The sequence below is a fragment of the Macrobrachium nipponense genome, chromosome 29 (assembly GCF_015104395.2).
Source record: "Macrobrachium nipponense isolate FS-2020 chromosome 29, ASM1510439v2, whole genome shotgun sequence".
Taxonomy (NCBI): Eukaryota; Metazoa; Arthropoda; class Malacostraca; order Decapoda; family Palaemonidae; genus Macrobrachium; species Macrobrachium nipponense.
This window is the reverse complement of record NC_061092.1, coordinates 71,900,218-71,916,181: the sequence shown is the minus strand read 5'-3', so window position 1 is coordinate 71,916,181 and position 15,964 is coordinate 71,900,218. Positions and strand designations below refer to the sequence as shown.

The 15,964-nt window shown below is 37.3% G+C and overlaps 1 pseudogene; it reads right to left on the bottom strand.

Annotated features, from left to right (window-relative positions):
* The window catches only part of LOC135206284 (uncharacterized), a 227,293-nt pseudogene that overhangs the window by 33,497 nt on the left and 177,832 nt on the right, over positions 1-15,964 (bottom strand).

Here is a 15,964-nt window from a genome sequence, read left to right as displayed (position 1 = left end):
TAGAAGCAAAAAAATAATGGTAACTATCCAAGTTTACAGTATATGATTGGTTCAGTCCTCAGTCCTATTCTATCTAGGTGGATATCGTCCTTTCTTTTATGGAAAATAAATTCGTTCTTCGTTGACGACACTTGATGGCTTCTTGTTTGCTGCGACCTGTTGTTTTGGAGACTAAGTCCTGGGAGAAAATATCCTTGTGTATTTGTATGCAATAACGAGGGTGTCCTTGACTTCCTACTGAGATTGTGTATTGTGTTTATGCAAAATTTCATTGGGCATTCTTACTGTAATTTCTGAGTAACCTTGTACATTAAACTATAACCTTACTGCTTGATACTAAAACAAATTGGCAACTCGGTTAAAGGAACCGGTTAGTGGTTAATACTTGTAGGTTTCTTCTACTATGACAACAATTAGTAAGCTTTCACCAATCAATATCTTGTTAGTAAGTTTCAACAACTACTATCTTATTAATGAGTCTTCATCAATTAACTTGTTAGTGAGTCTTCATCGATTATATCTTATTAGTAAGTTATCATCAATCAACATCTAATGATTTGAACAAAGTAAGTATATTAATTACCCCTTCCAAATCTTGATCATTTCTAAAAACGAATTCTCTTATCTTAAAAATCTCTTAATGTCTATCTTAACCCGTCTTATTTATTCTTTTTACTTCTAAGAATGTCTCATGGAACGATTAAGCTTAATATACGTCTTGAAATTCTTATACTGCGCTTTGAACCGTTTCTTACATACCCAATATTTTTCCCTTCAAGTCAAAATAAATTTGAAGTTAGTGCACGTAACTCAAAAATTCTTGCTACAAACCGACTAATTAAAGTAAGAATTGTAACAATAAAAGATTATTCCTAAGTCGACCGATGAAGGTAAACTTAGCAATAAAGAAATCAAATAAATACATGGGAATAATGGGATGAATTAATGGGTTTGTTCTTCTGTTTCACTGAAAAGTGACTCTTCTATTTCTTAGGTTATATCTAATTCCTTCTTCTGGAATTTCTTCTGACGTCTCTGTCATTTCGGATTCTTCAACTTCTTTGGTTCTCTTGACCTTGTCCTTGTTTATCCAAAATTCTTCTTCTAATGATTCAGCGTATGTGGAAGGCATTTGGTTATTCATTTTCTTAACCTTTATCTTAGTTTCTTGTACGTCTACGACCTTGTATGGTCCTGTGAATTTTGTGGCTAACTTATAATTAATACCACTTCTTACTTCCTTCTTAATATAGACTTCATCCCCTTTCTTGTAGTCTACAGGCCTTAATCCTTCTTGATGCTTCTCTATCATATTCTGCTGGGCTTCTTCTAGATTCTTGTGCAATTGCTTGTGGATTACTTTAAAGTTTCCGATTCTTATCTTCATGATATCTTCAGAGTAATTAGGCTGTATTGGCTGATTCAGCCATGCATAAGGTAATCTGGGTTCATATCCCATCAAAGCTTTTATGGGAGTTGCTCGAGTACTCGTATGATGTCTTGCATTTAATGATAATTGGACTAAAGGTAAATTGACGTCCCAGTCAGGATCCTGTCCTACTGTGTGACGTAATACGTCTAAAAAAACCTTCCTGTTATTCCTTTCTACTAAGCCATTACTAGCTGGGTGATACGGCTGTATCGCTACCTTTTCTACCTTAAAGGCGTTACAAATTTCTTGAACTAACGAGTTGTTGAACTCGGTCCCATTATCAGAAATAATGAGCTGTGGGGCAGAATATCTGCAAAATATCTTATCAAAGAGAGCGGTTGCACATTCCTTGGCACTTTTACTAGTTAGTGGTACCAACTCTGTATATCTCGTGAGCGCGTCGATACATACTAGTATATTCTTATTCCCTTTACTCGTGGTATGAAGATTAGTGATAAGATCAATAGATACTCTTTCGAAAGGAGTCTGTGGGATAGGATATTTCCCTAGTGGTACTTCCTTGTCTGTTCTTCCCTTGTAGCTGTTGCATGTATTGCAGCTCTTCACATAATTACTAACATCCTTGTGAATTCCCTTCCAATGGAAAGTTCTCTGGATTAGTCTAATTGTCTCATCCCTTCCTGGGGTGAGCTCTCATGTCATCGTCGTGCATTAGCTCAATGACCTTGTTTCTTAGACTCTTAGGTACTAACCTTTTGTGCAGTACACCTAGAAATTGACCAAATGGGTCATATTCGTGACACATCCAAATTAATACGCCATCTATGTCCGTTAATGCATCTGTGGGACATCCAACCTTCCTACCTAGTTCGGTTAATTCTTGTTGGCTGTGTTTTCTTTCGTTTCTAACGTATTTGAACAGTTCCCTTATATCTTCATCTCTTTCTTGTTCTTTTATGAAATTTTGCCGGGAAAGCTCCTCTGTATAGTGCATGGTGAATACATTTACGTCATTGCACATTGTTTCATTCTTTTCTTCTTCTTGAATTATCTATATTTATACTATCACCTTGTGACACATATCTTGATAATGCATCTGCTACCTTATTCGTCTTCCCAGGGACATATCTCACCTCTATATCATAATCTTGGGCTGTCATGAACCAACGGGCTCTTCGTCCAGAAAAATTAGGGTTCTTTAGCATTTCTACTGCGGCTGAATGATCCGTGAAGACGGTTATCTTGTAACCAAAAATTATATATCTGAAATGCTTTAAAGCGTCTATTATAGCTAGAGACTCGAGGTCTGTTACTGAGTAGTTCACTTCTGAGGGCTTTAATTTCCTACTGTAATAACGCTATGGTATTATACTTGTTATCTTGTCTTTGCATTAAACATGCTCCTATACCAATGTGGCTTGCGTCCGTGGCTAAAAGAACTTCTTTTGCCAAAGTCTGGGAAGCTAAGTACTGGGGGATGTGTTAATCTTTCTTTCAATTCATCGAATGCTTCTTGCTGCTTGTCTGTCCATACAATGATACGTGTTCCTTTAAAAGTTCAGTTAGTGGTGCGGATATGACTGCAAAGCTCCCTATGAACTTGCGGTAAAATCCTGCTAAACCTAAGAATGACTTTACGTCCTTCTTGCACTGAGGTGTAGGATATTCCTTGATTGACTTATCTTTTAAGTCGTTTACTTCTACGCCCTTTTCACTTAGTGTATGACCAAGGTAGTCTATTTTCCTTTTAAGGAAGTTACATTTCTTCAGTTTAAGCTTCAGGTTGGCTTTTCTTATCTCTTTAGGACTTCTCTGACTAAGTCTATGTGTTTCCTCTATAGTGTCTGTTGCTATTACCAAATCATCTATGTAACAGTGTACGTCCTTGCCTAGTAAATCGCCCAAAATTTTATCCATTAATCTTACAAAAGTTACCGGGCTTGACTTTAGACCAAAGGGCATTCTTACATACTGGTATCTGCCGTTACTAGTGGAAAAAGCAGTCAAAGGTTTACTTTCTTCGTCTAGAGGGATTTGCAAGAATCCCTGCAATAAATCTATAGTGGTGAAGTATCTCTTGGACCCTATAGTGGCGATAAGATCTCGCATTGACGGCATTGGATAAGGATCATTTTCAGTAATTTGGTTCAATTTTCTGAAATCCACAACTATTCTGTAAGTTTTGTCCCTTTTAGGAACTAGCAAAAGTGGAAAAGACCATGGGGATTTAGATGGTTCTATTATTCCTTGCCTATTCATTCTTTGTACTTCTCTTTCAATGATCTCCTTCTGGGAATGTGCTACTCTGTAGGCTGGTATGTAGATTGGCTTTGTGTTTGATGGAATGTCTATCTTGTGCGTTATTTCGCGTGTATTTCCCAAGGTGTCGCCGTCAAGAGCGACTATATCCTGATATTCGCACAATAAGTCTATGAATTCTTCTCTAACATGGTTTTCCTTAATGTCCTTTAAATGAGATCCTATCTTAGCTCTTCTCAGTTTTATGTCCTGAGCATAATTTTCATTTCCTTTACGGATCGCGGCTACCGTTTCCCTTTCTACAACTCGGATAGGTATGGAGTATACTTCTGCTAGGCCTATCTCTGTACCTGGTGTTAATTTAACCTTTCCTCCTCTGTTATTCGTAATCTGTAACGCTATTTTGCTCTGTCTGACTTCATGTAAACTAGAAGAATAATGTATTCCATTTACTTGCGACTTTTCAGTAAGCGTGAGAATTTCCTTCCCTTCGAAAATTGGATTTACTGTACATTCTACCCACGTGCTTTCTCCTGGTTTAAGTCTTAATTCCCTTTCTAACTTTAAATAAGTGCATTGATTTGATTCTAAGAGGTTAATGATCTGTTGTGAACTCGTGATGCATTCTGGATATCTTCCCTCTGTCTTATCCTTCTTTAGAATACCTTTCATCGTGGGATTCTCTTGAGTCTGGGTTCTTTTAATTGGCTTGCATATTGGTATTCTAGAAATCTCACGACCGTTGTTAATCACTAGTTGTTCTCTAGGGGCATCAATGCTTATCCCTTGTCTAGCCATAGTTGGATAACCTATCAGCAAATGAGCAAAAGCTAATTGTATATCTCTGGCTACCAGAACATTTTCTCTTAGAGCAATTCTTCCTAGCCTAAATGGAAAATCTAACTGTCCAATTACGTGGATATCATTACCCTGGACGTCTGTGATTCTACAATCTACTGCTGGGTTCAAACTTAAGTGAGAGAAATACAACCAATACACTTTTGACATTATATTCTTAGGACTTCCTGTATCAAAGAATGTAACAATAGGTTTTCTCTAGACCGACATGTGCGGGAAATAATGGTCTATAATTATATTCATTCCCTACATCAACTTTGCTAACCTGTGTAGCTGGGCTTAGCCTTGACATTCCGGACGTTCTCTCTGTTATAGAGGAAGATTCATTGTACCAGTAAGCAGAAAATTTCCCATTGCGTCGTCTGACATTGACTGGACTGATTGATACCCTATACTTGCTGTTGGATTAGCATATCTATTTGGGGCGGAATCTCTATTTCCTCTAACTGGGGGAGATTGACTTTGGTTTCTATTTCTGCCTCTCGACTGAGATCTACCTCTAGGAGCTGAAACAAATTTATTTCTGCATTCTCGAGCACTATGTCCTATTCTCTTATGGAAAGGAACAGAAGGTCTATCCCCTCGGCAGTCACTGGCATAATGTCCTCTCTCTGACAGTTATAACACGTGACTGTCGAAATCCTCCTTGAGAAGATTTACCTGGCATCTTATTCTGATTTCTGATGGTGCCCTAGATCTATTTTGGACCTCTTTCCTGTTGTCCTATAGCGACTAAAGGTCTGTATATAGGATTCCCTTCAGGTCTTACTACCTAGGATTTTTTGTTTCCTCCTCTTCAATCTCTGCTACATCATCGGATGTCTCCCACTTACGAGTCATCCTTGCAATAACTTCCGTTGGCAGGCTTCCAATCATTATTGCTAGTCTAAATATTTTTTTAACATGACTCATTAGCATTTTTTGCTTGCCTCCTTCTACCTCTATCCAACCTGTGGATTCCATGAAGTTACCCCATTCATTCATATTGTTATACAACTGAGAGCTAAACTCTTGATAACGTCTTTCGTCTAACTTAAATTGACGCACTATCCTTGCCAAACTAGTGACTGGATCTCTTTCACCAACTGTGGAATAGACCTTCCTAAAATACCGTTTCAGTTCTTCCCAATTCTTAAGATCTCGGTAAGTCTCGGAGTGGACGTATCGCTCTAAGTCTCCTCCGGCTTCCAAATCAAGATAACTCTTGGCTTCAATAAGCTTTTCTCTATCTGTCCCCGTTATGCTATCTAGGCGTGTCTCCACCTGCTCTATCCAGTTCTCTAAGTTACAAGCTAACTGACCATTCTTTCTTCCGCAAAATTTAGCTATGTGATTAATCACATGCCCCTTATGTGTTCCCATTACTGCTGCGTTCGAATTCGCGGACTGTGTACTTTCCCGGCATGTTTATTTTCCTGGTTTGACTTCTCGTGAGCACAGGCGTTCTTACGTTCTGATAAGGAGTCGGTCTCTTTCCTTGACCCATCGACTCGTTAATGAAATTTTCTTAAGTACTGAGTATCATTAAAAGTATCAAAGTTATGACCGTAATATCCCAAAAGAAAATTGATAATAACAATAAACTGTTTTTACTTAAGTATTCGATCACCAAAAAAAAATAAAAGAATTTTCCCTGAAATATTCTCAAAGTCTTACGTTACCGGTAAGCGATTCTTAAACAACAACAAAAACCCTCTTAACAGTACTGGTAAAACGATACTGAACTGACCGTAAACTGTACGCTAACGAGAGACCTCTCGTGAGTTACCCTGGTTAAAACAAAGTAAAAACAAGTAAACATTCATTCGACGTAACAAGTAAAAAGCAAATACTAAAACAAAAAAAATCAAAGTATAAGAAATCACAAAAAACAACCAAAATCGCAAAAAACAACATAAAATGACACAATCAAAATTCAAATTAAAATTTAAAGTTATTGGTTAGTAAATACAAATGTTCGGGAAAAGGTCTTAGTAGCTGATTAGTTATAATTAGTAAAATGAAGAAATATCGTAGTTTCGTTGCCAAAAAAAAAGTTCAGAGAGAAAATCTTTTAATCTTGAAATACCAGAAATTGTCTAACTGAAATGTTAATCGCGTAATTTACTTTTAATGGAGTTTAATGTTAGTAAGTGTGGGGGATATTATTTTGGACTTATCTTCTTCGTCGTCTTCGGCATCCGGGTTTACGTCTGACAGCTTGCGTTCGCCTACCAGCGCGTTGAATGATGTGTTGGTTCCCCCTCTCTCTCTCTCTCTCTCTTCTTCTCTTCGGGAAAGGGGACCTCTCTCTCTCTCTCTCTTCTTCTCTTCGGGATGGGAAAGGAAGCGCGTTGAATTGGGCGTTTTCTGAATTGTGCTTTTTTCCTCTTGATATATTCTTTACGCGTTCGGCATCTTGTTCTTCGGAGTGGAGTTTTTCTTCGTGGAGTGTGGGTGGCTTTTTTTTTTGGAGCGCTTTTATTGTTACGACTCGGTAACTGTCTTTGTATTTGGGGAAGCACTGGTAACTGTCTTTGGGGAGAACTTTCTTTTTCGAGTGGCGTGAATGGATTGAAATCTTTTATGCCGACACTAAACTTTTGATTCTGTTTCGCTGCCGCTGTTTTTAACTGTCATTCGTGTCTTCGTATCACGTCGCTAATCACCATTTCTTTGCTGTCTCTTTTGTCTCTTCCTATCCTTACCGCTCGACATCAATTATCTTGTCATCATATCAATCTTTATGTCATCGTATCCCATCGCTCTGCCACCAATTAATCTGTGCTGGTACTTACTTTCTTCGCACAGATCTAAGGTAACGTGTGCCGACACTGGAGGCTATACTTTGGGGAATTTGACTTATATAAATTTTCTTACCTTGCTGAATTAGCTAAAAAAGGGTTCTAATTTTAGATGAGAATTGAAAATTAATGGGAGCTTAATTCTTTATTCTTTGCTCGGGTTCTATAAAAGTTTTTCCACCTTCTGAGTTACTGGGCTCTTGGACTGATAAAACTTAATTGGCACTTGTTGCAATTACGAGTCTATAGGCACGAGGGAATTTCACTGAATATGATTGTCACTTTCACTGTCTTTGATTGATTCGCACACCACACTTTTTGTCACCTGTTTCTTCTTCTGGGGATTCTTCTGTCTTTCTCTCTCTTCTCTGCCTGTTGCTGCGCCACTGGTTCTCCTCGTTCCCCTCTTTGTCGTTATCTTCTCTCGACTTCTCTGTTCCCCTTTTTTCTCTGCTCTCTTTTCTCTCTCTGTCTGGCCTTTTTGTTAGGATGGAATCTCCCTTAGCACCGCCTTTGAATTTTTGGATTCCGACTGGGTGTGGCATTTTCTAGAAGACGTTTTTGGTCTTAGTGGCTACAGACATTATACAAGACCGCCTTCCTGTCATGTCTTTTACAATGATTCGTAGGCTCTGAATTTGTATACGCCTCCTTCTTCATGTCCTGGCTTCTTAGGGGCGTATCCCTTGGTAACCTCATAGGTCATTCGTTGATACCCCTTTTGGGCTGTCTTATGACCAACACTCATGGCTTTGATTCGTCGATACTAGAGGCCTACCTTTGAAAGGGTGGAGCTTTTAAGAATTTGGTACTTCCCTCTTTCTAACAACGGGTCATAGAATTCCTTTTTAAACGTATGCCAGATGGCTCTCTCTGACCTGTTCACGAAGGGAACGCCGATTAGTCATAGGCGCTAATGAGAGTAGTTTCCAATTTCTCGAAGATGCCTGGGCGATATCCCTCATCGGCTATAATCTCTTGTTGGTCACTAATCGCTGGTACGGACAGAGGCTTTTTGGGGAAGATGAAAACCAGATGTCTAATGGCTAAAAGCCAATGTTTTGAGTAACAAAATCCCTTCGCTAAGAAAAATCATTATCGTATTCCCTTTCCCTTTTTCTTCTCTTATTATCCGTTTCGTGCCTTTTCTTAAGTATTATTAAGTTATTGCCTTTTGTAATGACGACACTGTGCCACACTATTACATATATATATATATATATATTATACATATATATACATATATATATATATATATATATATGTATATATATATATATATATATATATATATATATATATATATATATGCATATATATATATATATATATATATATATATATATGTATATATATATATATATATATATATCATATATATATATATAACATATATATATATATATATCTATATCTATATATATATATACTATATATATTATATATATATATATATATATATATCTATATATCTATATATATATATCTATATATATATACTATATATATATCTCTATATATATAATGTTATATATATATATATATATATATATATATATATAGTATTATATATATATATATCTATATATATTATGTATGTATGTATACGTATATATATATATATCTAGTATCTATATATATATATATATATATATCTATATATCTATCTGTATGTATGTGCTTATATATTATATATATATCATATATATATCTATCTATATATCTATATATATACTATATATATCATATATATCTATATATATCTATACTATATCTGTATATGTACTATCTATATATATCATCTATATATATATTCTGTATATATATATATCTATCTATATATCTATACTATATACATTATCTACTATATATATATATATATACTATATATATATATCTATTATATATCCTCTATATCTATCTATATATCATATATATCTCTATCTTATATATCTATATATATATATATATCTATCTATATGTCTATATATCTCTATATATCTATATATATATATATCTCTATATATCATCTGTATGTATGTCTACTTATCTATCTATATATATAATATATCTATATCTATATATATCTATACTCTCTCTACTCATATAATATCTCTATATATATCTATATCTATCATCTACTCTGTATGTAGATGTATACATTATATATTCTATATCATATATCTATATATATATATATATATCTCATATATATATATATATATCTATCTATATATATATATATATATATATCTTTAAATTTATATACACACTTATTCTTTGCAGCGCTCGTGCCAACCACAGGACGTAGTCTTCTCCCCAACTTCCAGTGTCATTGGTGGTCTTAAAAAAATATTAGTGGAAAATCGAATTTTAAAAAATCTTCGGAAATCGAGAAGTTTATAGCATTGTGTAAATATTCACATACGTTCATATGTTTTGCCTTGGGCTGTTGAAACGCCAAACATCACACTTTTTTCCGGATCAAGTATCGTGGTTCCTGTTTTACCTCGCAATATCTCTATATTTTGTCAGTGAGAATAGTTATGAAGGCCTCACGGATCGCTCCGTGTAGGCAGGCAAGGAATTCCAAAGGCGTGGGGAGGAGAGAAAAGAAGAGACGAGATAGAAGATAAGAGATAGAGAAAGAAAGAGAGAGACTAAAAAATATTTGCTTTCAATCTCAGTTGCTAAAAAAAAGAGGGGGGGGGGGGGGGGGGGGGGGGGGGGGGGGGGGGGGGGGGGGGGGGGGGGGGGGGGGGGGGCGGTGGGGCCGGGGGGGGGGGTGGGGGGGGGGGGGGGGGAGGGGGGGGAGTGTAATCCACATACAGCACAGCTCGAGAGATCACTTGGTGAAGAACGTCAAGAGTTTTCCTCATGTCTTTTAAATTGAAAGAATTATTTTTGCCACTCGGGGAGTAAGCCTGCAAACTACTTTGCTGTTGTTGTTGTTGTTGTTGTTGGTCTTGTTGGGTAGGAAAGTCTAAAAAGGACTGAAAAAAGGTGTTTTGCATTGAGTTAAAGTTACAGGAATTTTAGGATAGGATATTTATGGTTTATTTATTAGTATGAAAATGTAAAGAATAAATAATGTGCATGTTAAACAGTTCAGAAAAATTATTTGATAGAATATAGAGTATTTATTTTAATTTTCGTTGGTGAAACAACGCTCTATTTGAGCGCAGATTTTCTCATACGCCCCGAGTAAGGTGGAGGTCGGATCACACTTTGTTATTTTATATAATAGTTAAACTGAAGGAATGCATATGCATTTTTGTTCTGTAAAATGCAGGCCACATGGGCATGATTCTCCATGATAAATATGATAGTTTCTCTACTCACTTGAAGTTCCCATGAAAACAAAACCAACAAAACGAGAATCCTGGTTCTGACTCCTGTATTCATCAGTCCAGGAGAATTTTGTGCTGAGCTCTCCTCTGAATCTTTTGTTGAAGCGCTTTCAGAAATAAATGATCTATCGCATTTGGCAATTGTATCCAGCGAGAACATACTATCATTATTTCTAAAATTCCAGATGGGCCACGGAATTTTAATATTACCACTTGGACATAAATCTCAGAGGTCTTCGAGATAATGGTCTCTATCTATATACCTCTAATGCACACACACACACACACACACACACACACAACACACATATATATCTAATATTTTTTAAAAAAAATATTTATATCATATATATATATTATTATACTTATATATTATAATATATCTTATTATATTTATTTAATATTCTATGTGTGTGTGCGTGGTAACGTAATCTATCTATATATATCTTATATATCTATATCGATCTATCCTTTTTATCTCTATGTATATCGTATATACTATCTGTATCTCTAACTCTGATCTAATTTCTTACGTATCTATAAATATCTATAATCATATTATATTCTATCTCTATCTAATACTCTCTATTATAATATCATCATCTTATACTCTAATATGGAAGTGTTTTGTCAAATGCAGGCATTATCATTTGTTAGCAATCGCTTCCTTCCGATGCAACGTCAGTCTGAGGACCCACAATCAAGAATGAATTTGACAATCCATGAAACGAAGCGTTCCATGAAAACGACAGAGTTTCCTGGAAGACTCTTCAGCAGACTGAAGATCTTTCACCTTCAACCATAAATAATTACGTACTAATTAAAAATAAGGCGCCATGCTGACCTGTGTTTGAATGCGCGCCGGGCTGATGCGTATAAGTTTGAGTCCCGGGTCACGCCCATGACGAGGCGAGGAGGAGGAGGTCATCGCCTAAAGGCTCAGGGACAAAGGAGAGCCTCCACGCCCTCATTCCGCCCACGTCTCGTCCACGAAGCTCTTCTCACGCTTCCCACGGACTCTAGGATGGCTCTGGAAGGAAGGAGAATAACATATTATTATTGATTCTCTCTCTCTCTCTCTCTCTCTCTTCTCTCTCTCTCTCTCTCTCTCTCTCGGCTTAAGCTCGATATCAGGCAAACAGACTGAAGTCAAAATTAGACAAATGGAAATGCGAAAAAAATAATAATAATGACTGGCCATGCTTATCACCATATTCTGTTGGTTGTGTCCAAAGTTCTCAAGGAACAGAGAGAATCTTGGACTTTCTTCTCTCAAGTAAGGACAAACAATTCTTACGAATATCTTGATGCTTTGCCATAATTCATATTTGTGTAAGTTTTGAATGGCCTCAAAAATTTATTTCCTTAATAGGTAAATCAGTTTTTTAGACAGTTGCTTGTATTACGTTGTCAATTTAAATGCGGGAAATGCAGGTGACAGAATGCAAGTTAAATGTGACGGTCACCTTGAATATTGGCTAAAATTCCCCCCCTCCGGTAAAAGTGGTGATTGTACATCAATTCAACTGGATCTAAATTAGAATGGTCTAGTTTCATGTTCCAGCTTTCGGTAAAATGTTCTATTAGTTTATCCAAATATGAAATTTCTCGAGGCAAACTGAAGGGTATTACACATTTTTGCCAAATTTTCAGTGTTCGTCAAAACAAGAAAGACAAACTATTTTGTTTTCACACATCGATGATTGTAAGAATTATTTGCAAATAACCAAAGGAGGTTCGAGGTGTCATCCTCTATGCTTCAATTCACCCGTGATTCAGGTTCGATGCAAGTTTTCAGTGAGACCAACGATCAAAATCCGGAGTTACACCAACAATGGTCCTGTACACCATGATGGGCAGTAGTTGAACAATGACTACGATAAAGTGTGAGAGGAATCTCGAGCAGACACGGAATGCTGAGAGTTGAAGGAAGCTGATTTTTAGTTTTCTGTAAAAAAAAAAAAACTATTGATGCTGTCCACCCTCAGATCTTAAAAACTACTGAGGCTAGAGGGCTGCAAATTGGTATGTTGATATCCATCCTCCGATCATCAAACACACCAAATTACAGACCTCTAGCTTCATTATTTCCTATTTTATTTAACTTTAAAGTTAGCCATGATCGTCCGTCTGGTAAAGCTATAGGAAAAGCCACCACCGGGACTTGGCTGAAAGTTTCATGGGACGCGTCTCATACACCATTATACGCTGCAAAGAAATTTCTTCGGCGCATTTTTTACTTGTTGAATTTTGTTGCCGTTGCAACTGGGACTGGTTCTTCTGAAGTGCCGCCAGAGGCAGTCGTCAAGAAAAGTCGTATCTTAGAAAGTGGAGTAACAATTCGTTGAAATATCGAAGGAAAATGTCTTGTTTCGTACGTTCCCAGATTTGCCAGATGTTGTTGCCTTTAAAGCAGAATCATTATTTTCCTGGAGTTTTTTCGAAGAAAGTTGTTGTTGACACAGAAGCACGAGCGGTGACCCTGTCACGTTTGCTTTCCGTTTCCTGAAGATTTGTTTATTTTGCCTTTAATCTCTACATCAGAGTTGTTCATTCCATGATATTCCAAGTGAGATGTGTGCGCGCGTCCGAAGAGAGAGAGAGAGAGAGAGGAGAGAGAGAGAAAGAGAGAGAGAGAGAGAGATGAGAGATAGAGATGTCAAGTTAGATACAAAGTTGAAAAAAAAAAAACAAAAAATGGACGTCAGACTAAATTGGTAGGAAACAGGAACGTGCCGATGTCCAACGAAAAACCCGTCAAGCAGAAATGGGGTTGGATGAGATTAGTGGTGGCCACCCCCCCTTCTTCTGTGCCTTCCACCCTCTTCTGATTAGAAAGCCCGTAAAAGTACCCCCCTCCCCCTTTTCCCTCCCGCCCTTTCCTTTCCCTAAATCGTGATGGGTTGGTGTCGTGTTGACCCTATTCCCCGGAGGGTCTGGCGCCCCGGCGACTAATGGGCCGACATCCATTCCTTCAGGGACGGAGTTGATGGGGAGGAAAGTGCCACTTTCCGTGAGAGTTGTTGGCGGGAAAAATAATTCTGGCAGAAGAGGAACAAAAAGGGAGGTGGAGGAGAGAAGGCGCGATAAAGAAAGGGTCGATGTTTGTCTCCTTCAGTTTTGTTCCCGCCTCTTACGCAAGGCTGAGAGGCCTTCTTCTGAGATTCAGTCTTTGAGGGAACAGATATCAAGTTTTATTCCACAGTAGATGTGGAGTTAAATTTCAAACTCGGACTCCCAATTGAGGTATGGCTACTGGCTTATTGGAGTAAATACTGTTATCAGCTTTTCAATAACTTGCAGAGCATTTAAGACTCATGAATACTTCTGGCAACCAAAATGAATCTGCAAAAAAAAAAAAAAAAAAAAAAAATGTAAGAATGACATTGTTGGTAGATTGATAAGTTAAAGTATATCTTAGTTTTACCAGACCAATGAGCTGATTAACAGCTCTCGTACGGCTGGCCCTAAAGATTAGATATTTTTACGTGGCTAGGAACCATTTGGTAACCTAGCAACGGGACCAACTGCTTATTGTGGGATCCGAACCTCATTACATCGAGAAATGAATTTCTATCACCAGAAATAAATTCCTCTGATTTCGCGTTGGCCGAGCCGAGAACCGAACTCGGACCACCAGATTGGTAGCCGAGAGCGAAGTCCACTAGTCCAACGGGAAACCAGAGTAGATTGATAAAATAATGTAAATTAACTTGGATCGTTACTACAAGATTCTTGTAAACTTGAGAGTCAAATGTTTCACTTGCTTGGCCTTCTAAACTGTTCTCTCTTTCACGAATTCCGTTCCTTCCGCTTTTCCCTAAAGCAGAGTTTCTTCCACTAGTAATTTCACGTAGTTCCCGGGTACTTGTTGCATTTCTACTCCTTTTGGAGCGTCCTAAATACCTCCATTTTTTATTCCTTTTTTTTTTTACTGTTTCTAAGTATTGCTTCTCAACATCATAAGAATAAACGGTTCATAGATCAGAGGAACATAGTAGCCTATTCTTTCCTCAGTACTTCCTTTCCATGATATTCAGTATCTTGTTCAATTTTGTTTTATTTTAACTTTCAAATAACACCCCCTCTCACCCCCCCCCCCCCTCTCTCTCTCTCTCTCTCTCTCTCTCTCTCTCTCTCTCTCTCTCTCTCTCTCTCTCCTCTCGTTTTTGCGAAGTGATACCTGTTAGCGAGAACTTCGTCTGGTGTATTTATATAACGATGATGATGGAGGTGAACAAGATGGTCTAGGCTTTGTCCTGCGCCGTCTTAGATGAAAGGATTTGAATAGTTCTATCGTCCTCCATTTAGATGGAGGCGATGGGTGGTTGGAAGAGTCGGGAACGGGTTGAGTTCTTTCATGAAGAGGTCTTTTGTGTAGGTAAGCACTTGGAGGTAGAGTCGGGTAATTTGTTTGATTGGTGCTTCGGAGATGTTACGGCCTGTTGTGGATTGATCTCATTGGCTTGTGGATGGGGAAGTCCCTCAGATATGACATGATGCATAGCGTGAAAGTTTGAGTTATTTGTGGGATGTCAGGGCCCAAGAGAGGATTCCTCATCCAAAAGCTTCATTTGACTTAGAAGAGGGAAACGTAACAGGATGGAGATGCTGAATTGATGTTATGAATGACGTAGGGCGCAAAACTCTGATATACTCGTAAGTGAATCCTCTTGACATGGCTGTTGAGAGGGAAGCCAAACTGATAGTAGTTGAAATGGAATATGTTGGAAAATGCTATTTGGGCGTAAAGCCAAGCACTGGGGCCCACAGGGTCATTCAGCGCTATGATGACAATGAATGAAAATGAAAATAATATAAATAATGAGTTTAATTTAAAAAAAAAACTCATAGTAACGCGAGTCTTCAAATGGAGAAACAAATCCACAGTTATGTAAATGTACATATGTTTAAATTTAAAAACAGCAAGGATACCTTTCGGGAATCTGTTCGGTTCCCCTTATAAGGATTGATAAGGAGAACCGAATAGTTTCCCGAAAGCTATCCTTGCTGTTTTTAAAATTAGATATATGTACATTTACATAACTGTGGATTTGTTTCTCCAATGAGTTTAATGAAAATTATGTAAATAATAAGTTTAACGAAAATGATATAAATAATGAGTTTAAAGTAGATACTCTAAAGGTCAATGCTTAAAATCGAGGTATTTGACATAACCGAAGGACTAATCCATTACAACACTTGGAAATAGCCAAATTAACATGAGAGTCAACAGCAGAAAGTATACAGCAATATATTTTTTTATTTTTGTCTTATATCCAAATTTACGAGCCACCTTGGAAGCATGAATTGTCAAAATC